This window comes from Schistocerca americana, chromosome 4 (genome assembly GCF_021461395.2).
Source record: "Schistocerca americana isolate TAMUIC-IGC-003095 chromosome 4, iqSchAmer2.1, whole genome shotgun sequence".
Lineage (NCBI taxonomy): Eukaryota > Metazoa > Arthropoda > Insecta > Orthoptera > Acrididae > Schistocerca > Schistocerca americana.
This window is the reverse complement of record NC_060122.1, coordinates 279353786-279367683: the sequence shown is the minus strand read 5'-3', so window position 1 is coordinate 279367683 and position 13898 is coordinate 279353786. Positions and strand designations below refer to the sequence as shown.

Genomic DNA, 13898 nt, shown 5'->3' with positions numbered 1-13898 from the left:
AGCGTTTGACACAGTGCCCCATTGCAGGCTGTTAACAAAGCTACGAGCATATAGATTAGATTCACAGATATGTGAGTGGCTCGAAGACTTTCTCAGTAATAGAACCCAGTACTCTGTCCTCGACGGCGAGTGTTTATCAGCGGCAAGGTTATCGTCAGGAGTGCCTCAGAGAAGTGACAGGTCCGCTTATGTTCCCTATATAAATAAATAATTTGGCGGAGGTGGTGGGCAGCAAACTGCGGTTGTTTGCTGATGTTCCTGTGGCGTACCGAATGGTATACGAGATGAGTGATAGCTGGAGGATACAAGATGACTTAGACAAAATTTCTGGTTGGTGTGATGAATGTAGAAAAACGTTAAGTCAGTGCAGATTAGTAGGGAGAACAAACCTGTAATGTTCGGATACAACATAAGTATTGTCCTGCTTGACGCAGTCACGTCGTCAAAACATCTGGGAATAATGTTGCAAAGCGCTATGAAATGGAAAGAGCATGTTAGGATTGTAGCGAAGGCGAATAGTAGACTTTGGTTTATTGGGAGAATTTTAGGAACGTTTGGTTCCTTTGTAAAGGAGACCGCATACAAGGCATTAGTGCGGCATATTGTTGAGTAATTTTCGAGTGTTTGGGATCCGTACCAGGTCGGATTAAAGAAAAACATCGAAATGGTTCATAGGCGAGTTGCTTGGTTTTTTACCGGTACGTTCGAACAAAACGCGATCGTTACGGCGATGCTTCAGGAACACAAATGGGAATCACTGGAGGGGAGGCAACGTTGTTTTCGACGAGCACTAATGAGAAAATTTACAGAAACGACATTTCAGGCTGACTGCAGATCGATTCTTTTGCCGCCAACGTACATTTCGCGCAATAACTACAAAAATAAGAGTAGACAGATTAGGGTTCGTGCGGTGGCATGTAGATGGACGTTTTCCCTTCGCGCCGGCCGGTGTGGCCGAGCGGTTCTAGGCGCTTCAGTCTGGAACCGTGCGACCGCTATGATCGCAGGTTTGAATCCTGCCTCGGGCATGGATGTGTGTGATGTCCTTAGGTTAGTTAGGTTCAAGTAGTTCTAAGTTCTAGGGGACTGATGACCTCAGATGTTAAGTCCCACAGTGCTCAGAGCCATTTGAGCCATTTTTTCCTTCGCTCTATCTGCGAGTGGAATGGGAAACGAAATGGCTAGTAGTGGTACAGGGACCCTTGCATCACACAACGTACGGTGGCTTGCAGAATATGTATCTAGATGTAGAACATTTTTTGCTCCTTATCCTCCCAGGAATCGTTTCGTGAAGTTTTTCTCCATTTAGCAATATCACCCTGTGTAAGGATCTGTTATTCCATGTACGTTTGCAAAATGGATTTGTAAATGACGTTCAGTGTGGATTACCAGGCTGTTCACATCGCTAATGGGGCAGGAAGAGTCATGTCTGAAGCGTTCGGTGCTTAGCTGGCCGCCGTAGATCGAGCGAAGGCGCACACTGGCCTCGCCTTCGGGCCATCTAGAGTTAGATTTTCCGTGATATCACTAAAACGCTCCAGGCAAATGCCGCGCTGGTTCCTTTGAAAAGATCACGGTTGACTTCTTTCCCCCTCCTTTCGTAATCCGTGCTTGTGCTCCGTCTCTAATGACTGCGCTATCGACGGGACGTTGAACTACAAAATTCCTTCCTTTTTGCTCGCCATCAGCGTCTGTCGCTAAACTTCATTTAACACAGCAGCAGAACACGCGTTTATCGCGAGCAGTACGCGTTTAAACATGCACGGAAATCTATTTCTAACGAACAGAATTCATTGGATTAAAAATCGATCGCTCGTGTCGTACCCAGTCAGTACTTCCACATATATTACGTTTCGTTGTAGAGCCGTAACGTTATTTGTATGCCATTTCACAGTTTCAATGAACTCAGATTTCGCAGCTGTTTAATTGCCACGCCGACTAGGGAATTTATTTTGTGGGACGGAAACTCATTGACAGTTAACGAATTTAAAAATTTGATTGGGTGACTGGTAACGCCATTTTGCTACAGATCTCTATGTGTCGAGCGTGTGCCCCGTCGATGTACGCCAACACATTTAAGGTAGAGCCTGCAGCTTTGTCGTTTCGTGGTGCTAGTATTGTTCTTTCACAGAACCAAGAGAATTTATCATTGGTCATTTACGGCAAGCGACAGTAGACAGAAGAAATTAGACCTTGATATGAAGTGGCTCTTCGGTATAAATTATCAGAAAAATTGAGCAGCGCGGGGTAAATGCGCGGTCTCAGGCGTCTTGTCACGGTTCGGGCGGCTCCCCCCCCCCCCCCCCCCACCGTCCCCCCGCCCCCCGGCGGAGGTTCGAGTCCTCCCTCGGGCATTGGTGTTTGTGTTGTAAGTTAGTTTAAGTTAGATTAAGTAGTGTGTAACCCTAGGGACCGATGGATGACCTCAGCAGTTTGGTCCCACAGTCCTAACCACAAATTTCCAGAATTTCAAAAAAAAAGAAAAGATTATCTCTTTCTCCCCGGAACATACGTCAAATTTTAATTGCAACAGGTAACTTGTTGCTCCTTCTGGTTACCTCAAATTCACAGCCGCATGAAAATACACCAGCGTGATATGCGTCAGAGACATACGCATCCCTGTTGAGGAACCAGTGACTTGTGGGGGACTGATGACCTTAGAAGTTAAGTCCCATAGTGCTCAGAGCCATTTGAACCAGCGACTTGTGCTTGATAGAAATGCAGATAAATCATTATAATACCCCATGTTCTGTGAGTCGCTATTGATCGCTTCTGTTTCCTTACGGTGCACCAAACTTCGCTTACAGAAATGACAAATTAATCGCAAAGAACGCTAGGCTTTACGCTTTTCCTTGAATTGTCATAAACTGGACTGTCTAAATTATTCAGTAACAAGGTATAACTACTACAGAATGCGTAGTTTTACCTCTGGATTGCTATGTAGCTTCTATCCTTGATGATACCGAAGAGAGCACAATCACGCCTTGCTTTCTAGTTCTGCCGAGATGGTCTTAGTCGAAGAAAAAATTCTAGCATCATCAGGTGCATCCAGGGAAGCAATTCCTCTTATATCATTATCAATGCCAAAGATCGCGGGAAAGTGGTTGTTCCATCGTTAACTGTAGTGGCAATTGTACCAAGAACCATTTCTCGGGAATCTCAAACCTGTTTCGTCATTCAACGCGAAAATAAAATGAGTGGCCGCGATTGGGATATCGTGTGCCACAGAAGCTCCGAAGACAGTCGGAGATGTATACACTGCATATTTGTAGCCTCATGTGAAGGTGACCGTTTAAGCAGCTGAAACTGGTAACCTTTGTTTTCCACACCGTGATCTTGGCAAACAAAGGTTTTAATTTTTTAAAATCAGTAATATTCAAGTTTACAGATTGCTCTCTCCAAGGTGACACTGTCAATTAATTGAAACATTAATAATACTTTGTCTAGACGAAATCCAATTACAGTTGCCGGCCGGGGTGGCCAAGCGGTTAAAGGCGCTACAGTCTGGAACCGCCCGACCACTACGGTCGCAGGTTCGAATCCTGCCTCGGGCATGGATGTGTGTGATGTCCTTAGGTTAGTTAGGTTTAAGTAGTTCTAAGTTCTAGGGGACTGATGACCTTAGAAGTTAAGTCCCATAGTGCTCAGAGTCATTTGAACCAATTACAGTTTTGTTATCCCCTCATCAAACACCGAGCGAGGTGGCGCAGTGGTTAGCACACTGGACTCGCATTCGGGAGGACGACGGTTCAATCCCGCGTCCGTCTATCCTGATTTAGGTTTTCCGTGATTTCCCTAAATCGCTCCAGGCAAATGCCGGGATGGTTCCTCTGAAAGGGCACGGCCGACTTCCTTCCCTGTCCTTCACTAATCCAATGAGACCGATGACCTCGCTGTTTGGTCTCTTCCCCCAAAACCAACCAACCAACCTCATCAAACGGAATCGTTCGATGTACGTCTTGATAACACTGTTTTAAATTTTTATTTTGGCTTTTTTTTATTGAAAGTGTCAATACTGACTTACTGAGGCAGCAAGATACTTCAGTCGTTCAGTGCCTCGATCTCATTTTTATGACTAGAACAATAATAAACTAAGATTATTCTAAGTGTTTGTTACTTACAAACCTAAAAGATCACCTCAAACATATACAGTGTGTGTCTCCTAAGAGTCGCTAGGCGCATTTTCTCTCGTTTTCCGGAGATATTCGCAATTTCGTTTTAGCATTGTGTAGCTGGAGTCAGACCAAACAAGTACTGCCCATCACTTCTTTCAAGCGGCGCCCATCGCCGACGGAAAGCGTCCATTTGTTTCTCGTTAGAAAAATGGTTCAAATGGCTCTGAGCACTATGGAACTTAACATCTGGGTTCATCAGTCCTTACTACTTAAACCTAACTAACCTAAGGACATCACACACATCCAAGCCCGAGGCAGGATTCGAAACTGCGACCGTAGCAGGCGCGCGGTTCCGGACTGAAGCGCCTAGAACCGCTCGGCCACAGCGGCCGGCGTTTCCCGTTAGAGACAAAAGTATTTTAAAGCGGAATTTTACGTGCTCATTCGATAGAGTGGTCCTATATTAGTCTAGTCGATATTCGTTTTGTCAATATCTATTAACAGTAAAACTCGAAGAACAACTAGTACTCCAGCCGTGACTGTAGTGCCCTGACCCCGCTGACTGCTACCGCCAAGCATGCAGCGCTACTCAGTCGCTGCTGGATTGCAATTTTTTCTTGGTTGTATACTGTCCCTGTTAAAACATACTGATAAAAGAAATATCGGACTAGACCAATTTGGGAGCGCTCTATAGAATGTGCACGTATAATTCCGATTTAAAAGGACTTTATCTGTAATGGGAAACAAATCGACGCTTTCTGTTGACGCCGCTGCGTGAAAGACGTGACGAGAACTTTTGTTTGGGCTGACTCCTCCTACACCAGGCAAAAACCTGCCGAAACACCACAGAAAATGTCCCTGACGACTCGTGAGAGAAACACCCGGTATACGAAGCCGTGGCCTGCAGCTCTGCACAACAAACGACTAGGAGATAAACGTATCTACGGGAGTTGTGGATTAGGGGAATCTACGTTAATAGTGGCGGCCGAAAAATGATTAAAGCAAGTAGATCTCAAAGCTTCGTAGCCCAGGAATCGAACTGGCTACCAAAACGTCGAGCGTCACTACACTAGCGTACATTTTCGACGTCGGTTACGAGGAGACAGCTAAGGCTTGGCCGGCAGAGACGACCGTGAAAGACAGTGTGTGCCTCCACGGCGGACGGCCAGCTGCGGCGCCGAGTTTTGGCGCAGAGCCCGCGCAGGTGTCTGTCCGGGCGGCCGGCATCGATCCGCGGTGCGTGGAGCGCGTACCCGTGCGTACGCCAGCCGCGCGCTGCGCTCCACACACGCCGCGTGCCTGCGGGGGTTGGCCCGCTGTTTGCCTGGGCCGCCCCCGCCTCCTGCCTTATCTCGCCGCCACCACCGCCCTCCTTATTTACAAGACGCCCGCGTTGCGCGCATAAACACGCTGGCGGAATTTTTCGCGATAGCGCGCGTGTCGGCGCGGGCGTAAAGTGCGAGTGCAATTTGGGTCTGCTGCAGTTTCGTTAGATACCTGACAGCGCCCTCCAGCGGTTATCTTTGCCCCATACAGACAAGTACATCTACTCCGCAAGCTATTTGCCGTGTTAACCCCCTAAAAACGCAAGATATCAGATCCTATACTAGTGTTAACGGAAGGTTCAGTTCGATACGGATGAAAAAAAAAAAACGGACTTTTACATAATTTGCTTCCCTGAAGTATATAAACTGAAGAGCCAAAGAAACTGGTACATCTGCCTAATATCGTGTGGGGCCCCCGCAAGCACGCAGAACTGCCGCAACACTACGTGGCATGGAGTTGACTAATGTCTGAAGTAATGCTGGAGGAAACTGACACGATGAATTCTGCAGGGCTGTCCAGAAATCCGTAAGAGTACGAGGGGGTGGAGGTCTTTTCTAAACAGCACGTTGCAAGGCATCTACATCTACATCTACATCCAAACTCCTAAAGCCACCTGACGGTGTATGGTGGAGGGTACCTTGAGTACCTCTATCGGTTCTCCCTTCTACTCCAGTCTCGTATTGTTCGTGGGAAGAAAGATTGCCGATATGCCTCTGTGTGGACTCTAATCTCTCTGATTTTATCCTCATGGTCTCTTCGCGAGATATACGTAGGAGGGAGCAATATACTGCTTGACTCCTCGGTGAAGGTATGTTCTCGAAACTTCAACAAAATCCCGTACCGAGCTACTGAGCGTCTCTCCTGCAGAGTCTTCCACTGGAGTTTATCTATCATCTCCGTAACGCTTTCGCGATTACTACATGACCCTGTAACGAAGCACGCTGCTCTCCGTTGGATCTTCTCTATCTCTTCTATCAACCGTATCTGGTACGGATCCCACACTGGTGAGCAGTATTCAAGCAGTGGGCGAACAAGTGTACTGTAACCTACTTCCTTTGTTTTCGAACTGCATTTACTTAGGGTTCTTCCAATGAATCTCAGTCTGGCATCTGCTTTACCGACGATAAATTTTATATGGTCATTCCATTTTACACCATTCCTAATGTCTACCCCCCGATAATTTATGGAATTAACTGCTTCCAGTTGCTGACATGCTATATTGTAGCTAAATGGTAAAGGAATCTTTCATTCTATGTATTCGCAGCACATTACACTTGTCTACATTGAGATTCAATTGCCATTCCCTGCACCATGCGTCAATTCTTTGCAGATCCTCCTGCATTTCAGTACAATTTTCCATTCTTACAACCTCTCGATGATCGTAATATCCAGCACAGATACCGAATGTTTTGCCACAATTTTCACTGCAAATGGTGACAAGCGTATGTTACTAAACCCCCAATTTTTAATGAGTTCCATTAGAACCAGAACCTAACTGGTTCAGAGAGAATAAACTCCCAGCAGTTGCAAGGTCAACTGAGATGGAATCGCTACTTTATCTGTCTAATTCAGTTACTGAAATCAATGTCGGAGTAAAACATTCGCTTCTTTCCGAATTATTAACTGATCAAAAGTTTGCTTCAAAGCGCTGAATGATTATGAATCATTATTGCGTGGGCTGCCTGTATAATACGAGGCTGCTTCAATAAATAACGAGTCGATATTTTATGCAGCCGTTAATATGGACATCAGAAACTAAGTTGCGCATGTCCTCCCACGCTACGCACACTGCGCAATGAGTGTCGCATTGTCAGAAGGGAGCACATGTTCCGGATTTCCTGATGATATGTTTCTGCTGAGATACAGATAACATGAGCATCACAGTGTCAGAGTGGAATGGCGCCCCATCTGCACAAGTTCTCCGAAGTTAGAGTAAGCGATTGTTTTTATTTTCGATCTTTTATGTATTTGCAACATGCTCCATTACAATATCTGTAATACTATATGTGTGTTCGCGTGAGCAGGTGAGTGTGTGTCTGGGTTTGTTGTGTAATGTTTGGCTGTTTGATGATGATGAGGATGATGATCATGAGAGAAGGGAGAGGGTGATACCTTGTACCAGCACATAGACCACTCCTCTCGGAGAGCACCATTGGGGGGGGGGGGGAGAGGGAGTCGCTAAGCTCTTAACGTCCCCATGAGACTCACGGGTCACCATCAACAGTATCACATTCCCTCACCACATGAGCCACTCCGAAGAGGTTTGATATTTAAACCAGGACACAGGCGCAAAGACTGGTGAACAGGAATTTTACTCCATCACCTCTCCTCCCCTTGCTGGCCAAATACTGAGAGTAAACATTTTCTCCACCACCAGGATTCGAACTGGCGTATCCCCGGGCCGACCGCCACTGCACAGTTAGCGATCTAGTAATGGACTGTTGTGGGAAAAACATCTAAACAGCGCACAGATTCACCGTGAAATTCTGACGATATATGGACAATTTACGATGTCACGTGCAGTTGTACTGAAATGGTGCCAACAATTTGACCGAGGCCGCACAGATGTGGATGATCCTAATCGGAAAGTTCAGACCTTGTACCACCCGCGGCCGCTGTGACCGAGCGGTTCTAGGCGTTTCAGTCCGGAACCACGCGGCTGCTACGGTCGCAGGTTCGACTCCTGCCTCGGACATGGATGTGTGTGATGTCCTTAGGTTAGTTAGGCTTAAGTAGTTCTAAGTCTAGGGGACTGATGACCTCAGATGTTAAGTCCCATGGTGCGTAGAGCCATCTTAACCACTTGAACTATCTTGCACCACGGGATTTCCATCTCTTACGCCAAGCTGAAAGAATATCTGGGGAAAAAGAGATTCTGTAACGGTCGAAACGTTTACACAGCGGTTCTCGGATGGCTCCGTGTCCAAAGATGGGATTTCTATCGCCGAGGAATTGAACAAATTACTATAGCGTTCCGTCCGTCGTTTGCAACGACTCGGTGACTGTCTTGAAAAAGTCACGAATCTGTCACTTTGAATAGTAGTGCAGCATTCAATGAAAGTTACTTGGCCTGCCATAATAATGTGTAACTTACTTTTTGAAGTCGCCTAGTGTATAAGAAAACGTTGTTGTGGCGCTTCAAATGTACAGTTTCTTCTCCACGTGTGCGAAGTTAACAACTACACCCGATGGCAGAGCCGTAGTGAACAGTGAAAATGGTGTCTACGCAAGACACTCGTTACAAGAAATGTGCTGTAACTCAATTCTTGGTAGCGAAAAAAGAAACCGTGGCTATCATCAATAAACAAAGGATTCTCTGCGTGAGAAGATGGGAGTGTAATTCATGCAGTGTAAACTTGGCTACGAGCGCACGATAAGAGATTCTACCAACAGGCAATACACGCTGTTACACAAGGTTGACGTAAGGGCATACGAGAACGTTATGGAGACTACGTGAGGAAATAGTACATGTTTGATATCGTCATGAAATTCAAACTCTGAAGACTAAAGCTGTTCCGAGAAAATTTTTTTGGAGAGTTATGTATTGAGCGATGGTCCTATTAAGATTACGCCTGTGTTTCTTTTCGTTCTGATGTTTTCCACTGCAGCCCAGAAGTGTCACGTGTATCGTTGTTTCTTTACTTTCCAGGCCATTTTCCACCACTCATTCACACGAGTGCATGTGATGTATAGGGCACAGCGGAGGTCGCCTCAAATCTCATAAAAGGGTGGAGGGAAGGGGGAGGGAGAGTGAGGGAGATAGAGAGCGGTGTGGAAGGGGGGAGAGGGTAGCGCCGGACCCCAGTGATGGCGCCGCCTCGGGCCCACAGCAAAGAGAGAAGCCGCTAATGAAGAGAGCGACGTGCGCTTAAGGGCTTTAATAGGCTCTTTAGTACGCATGGGTGCCGCTATTTTCCGCTTTAAAAGCTGCTCTGCAAGATTAGAAAACATCACAAGCGACGGCGGCTTCGCAGAGCAGAGAGACTTGCTGAAAATCTTCGGCATTACAGCGCATGCGATACGGAAAAAGACTCTGGAGGAGTGCTCTTCTCACGCTGATAATGCAAATCGCCTAATTCTCCCCTGTTTTTGCCGTAAACCTCCAAGGATGGAACTGCCCGTTCAGCCGTAACGACGAGTCTGGGAGTCTACCAGTGCTTCTGCCTGAATCCACAGCCTGAAAAGGGGGCGTTTAAGCAGATAACATGTTCGTTTCCAAGTTCTTGCCTTATTTATTTTCTTCGTAGAATAAAACTTGACCGATAAATAAATAATAACCCAACAGCTCTTCACGCCGTGGTGTTCCCAGTGAATGCTGGACGCTGTAGAAGATGCTAAACAAGACACGACCAGGAGTGGGAAGATCGAAGATAACAAGGCATCATGGGCGTTCCATATAGGTCAAGTGACTTGTTATTGTGGACAACAACAATTACTGAGCAAAGGGGACAACGGTTAGCACAATGGACTCGCATTCGAGAAGACGACACTTCAGATCACCGTTCGACCATCCAATTTAGATTATCCGTGATTTCCTTAAATCGCTCTAGGCAAATGCCAAGATGGTTGCTTTGGAAAGGGCACAGCCGATTTCCTTCCCAATCCTTTTACAATCCGGTCTTGGGCTCCGTCTCTAATGACTACGCTGTCGGCGGGACATTAAGCTGTAATCCTCTTTCTTACTCATAACAAGAAACTACAAGTCACGAGATTCGACACCAACACACTGCACACAGGATATCTGCTGCAAACCATCCCTAGCGCCTGGGATGAAAGGATCAAAACCACATCACATGTGTTATGTTTTCGGATGTTACTCTATCGATTTGTATATCGCTTGTAAATTGGTGCGATTCCGATTCGAGAACAAATAACTGCAATTTTGTCAACCAGTAGCCCACGACTTAGTGGGTAGCTTGCTTCTTTCCCCGCAGCCACCTGCAAACACACACATCGCTCATTACTGTCGAAGCAGAACGGGCTATTTGTCACAGTTGGAAAAAGCGCGAGTTATCGGCTGTGGTGCGTTAGTCGGCAGTATTTTTGACACGGTGCAGTTTGTTAAATGCTCGCGTGCTCCCTTTGTGAGAGAGAAAATCACGTCCACGTATACACTCCACAGGGCACTGTCCCGTTCATGACACAGCCCTTTGCACCGTTATTTGTCAGTTTCCTCCCTGTTCCTATCACGAATGGAACGTAGGATCTTACTGTTGGTGCCGGCCGAAGTGGCCGTGCGGTTAAAGGCGCTGCAGTCGCAGGTTCGAATCCTGCCTCGGGCATGGCTGTTTGTGATGTCCTTAGGTTAGTTAGGTTTAACTAGTTCTAAGTTCTAGGGGACTAATGACCTCAGCAGTTGAGTCCCATAGTGCTCAGAGCCATTTGTTATTGTTGGCGCGCCCCGCAAGCGGCCTAATTATTTACCCAGCTCTTACGTTTCTGTCAAGGGAAATATGACAGAGATATTAAAAATCACTTTGAAGTCTGTCTCGAATATTAGTTCTTCACAAATATTGTTTCCCTTTTAAGATCCCTAAACAGTTTTATAACTATCACCGAAGAAAAAATTGCAACCAGTTTGAATGACTGATTTCTTTCACCGTAACTGACAATAGCTGAAGAGAAGATCAAAAAAATGTAGACTGGAGCTTAGCCAGTCGTCAAATCTGTTTCAGACCAGGGAGGAGCCTGAGGATATTTTCGTTCTGTCGTTGCAACTACAAGAAAATGCGTGTTTTTCTCGTCAGACGCGTTTCGCTTTGAGATAAAGCATCATCAGTGGTCTGTAACTAAAGATATTTATAATTTGAATTTTTTTTTAAGATCGAAGAACAGTTCGTTAACGATATGTTGCTTTTTGCTTACGGTGATTTCCTTCGTTTTTCGCCTACGTTGGAAAATGCTGTCTGCTAGCACATCTTTGCAGTTTGTCTTCGTTAGACACTGGCACTTGTAGTCTAATTTTTAGTTCCTCTGCCGGACTATGCATTTCTCATGTTTTACACAGAAAACTTTTTCGCACATACTGTTTTCTGTTTATTTTTATATTTCTAAGCGTGTATTGTGGTTTGTGTTTTGTAGTGTTGCCAACATAACATTACCACTAAAGACACAAATAATGAGAAAAAAAACGAAGCAAACCACAGCAATTCATTCAACCTGACTACTACAGAAAGGTGGCATACAACGACCTACCAGAACAAATACACACGTAAAATAGGTAACACATTCAAAAAACAAGGCATAAACATTGCTTACAAAACAAACAACTCAATACAAAAACACATCCCAACGCTGAAACCAAAACCCGACACAAACCAACAATCTGGTATCTATCAGCTCAGTTGCAGACCTGTGAAAAAATATACACTGTAATGACTAGCAGTACATTTGGCACAAGATATAAAGAACATGTCAGAGCAATTAAATACGATACAAACCATTCAACATTTGCACATCATCTAAAACGAGAATACCACAGATCAAGCAATGCTGAAAAAATTATGAACATCACAAGAATCATTAAAGACGGACACCTCTTCCCTTTCCAAGAAAATTTCTAGTACACAAAGCTTTAACACAAAATACACTCCTGGAAATGGAAAAAAGAACACATTGACACCGGTGTATCAGACCCACCATACTTGCTCCGGACACTGCGAGAGGGCTGTACAAGCAATGATCACACGCACGGCACAGCGGACACACCAGGAACCGCGGTGTTGGCCGTCGAATGGCGCTAGCTGCGCAGCATTTGTGCACCGCCGCCGTCAGTGTCAGCCAGTTTGCCGTGGCATACGGAGCTCCATCGCAGTCTTTAACACTGGTAGCATGACGCGACAGCGTGGACGTGAACCGTATGTGCAGTTGACGGACTTTGGGCGAGGGCGTATAGTGGGCATGCGGGAGGCCGGGTGGACGTAACGCCGAATTGCTCAACACGTGGGGCGTGAGGTCTCCGCAGTACATCGATGTTGTCGCCAGTGGTCGGCGGAAGGTGCATGTGCCCGTCGACCTGGGACCGGACCGCAGCGACGCACGGATGCACGCCAAGACCGTAGGATCCTACGCAGTGCCGTAGGGGACCGCACCGCCACTTCCCAGGAAATTAGGGACACTGTTGCTCCTGGGGTATCGGCGAGGACCATTCGCAACCGTCTCCATGAAGCTGGGCTACGGTCCCGCACACCGTTAGGCCGTCTTCCGCTCACGCCCCAACATCGTGCAGCCCGCCTCCAGTGGTGTCGCGACAGGCGTGAATGGAGGGACGAATGGAGACGTGTCGTCTTCAGCGATGAGAGTCGCTTCTGCCTTGGTGCCAATGATGGTCGTATGCGTGTTTGACGCCGTGCAGGTGAGCGCCACAATCAGGACTGCATACGACCAAGGCACACAGGGCCAACACCCGGCATCATGGTGTGGGGAGCGATCTCCTACACTGGCCGTACACCACTGGTGATCGTCGAGGGGACACTGAATAGTGCACGGTACATCCAAACCGTCATCGAACCCATCGTTCTACCATTCCTAGACCGGCAAGGGAACTTGCTGTTCCAACAGGACAATGCACGTCCGCATGTATCCCGTGCCACCCAACGTGCTCTAGAAGGTGTAAGTCAACTACCCTGGCCAGCAAGATCTCCGGATCTGTCCCCCATTGAGCATGTTTGGGACTGGATGAAGCGTCGTCTCACGCGGTCTGCACGTCCAGCACGAACGCTGGTCCAACTGAGGCGCCAGGTGGAAATGGCATGGCAAGCCGTTCCACAGAACTACATCCAGCATCTCTACGATCGTCTCCATGGGAGAATAGCAGCCTGAATTGCTGCGAAAGGTGGATATACACTGTACTAGTGCCGACATTGTGCATGCTCTGTTGCCTGTGTCTATGTGCCTGTGGTTCTGTCAGTGTGATCATGTGATGTATCTGACTCCAGGAATGTGTCAATAAAGTTTCCCCTTCCTGTGACAGTGAATTCACGGTGTTCTTATTTCAATTTCCAGGTGTGTAAATATTTCGTCAGTGACTAAATAAATATTAGAAACCAGACACTACATAAAATAACTGAAGAAATTACATCAAAAAGAAAAGAGCCTTTTCCATCCTTCACCCTCTTCCACCCAACACCATCCTCTCCCCCCCCCCCCCCCCCTCCCAATTTAATATCACTTCTTGCTCCGCACCTTCTTCCCCAACTCACATTCCATCACACCACTATAAACTTACGTCTAATCTTCATGGCTTCTCTCACCAACAAAAAAAAATTACTACTTCATCACTATTATACAAAGTATATAAATACGAGCAACATAATTAAATAGAACTACACACATGGAATTAAATAAAATACAAAAATAAAGAAAAAAGAGTATAGGTCGAAGACAAACTAGTGGCAATGTCATGTTGGCAACACTACAAAACATGAACAACAGCACATACTTTGAAGAATGAAAATA

The 13898-nt window shown here is 46.3% G+C and overlaps 1 long non-coding RNA gene across 1 annotated transcript in view; it reads left to right on the top strand.

Annotated features, from left to right (window-relative positions):
* Positions 1–13898, top strand: part of LOC124613133 — a 540266-nt gene that overhangs the window by 367102 nt on the left and 159266 nt on the right. The window lies entirely within an intron of this gene.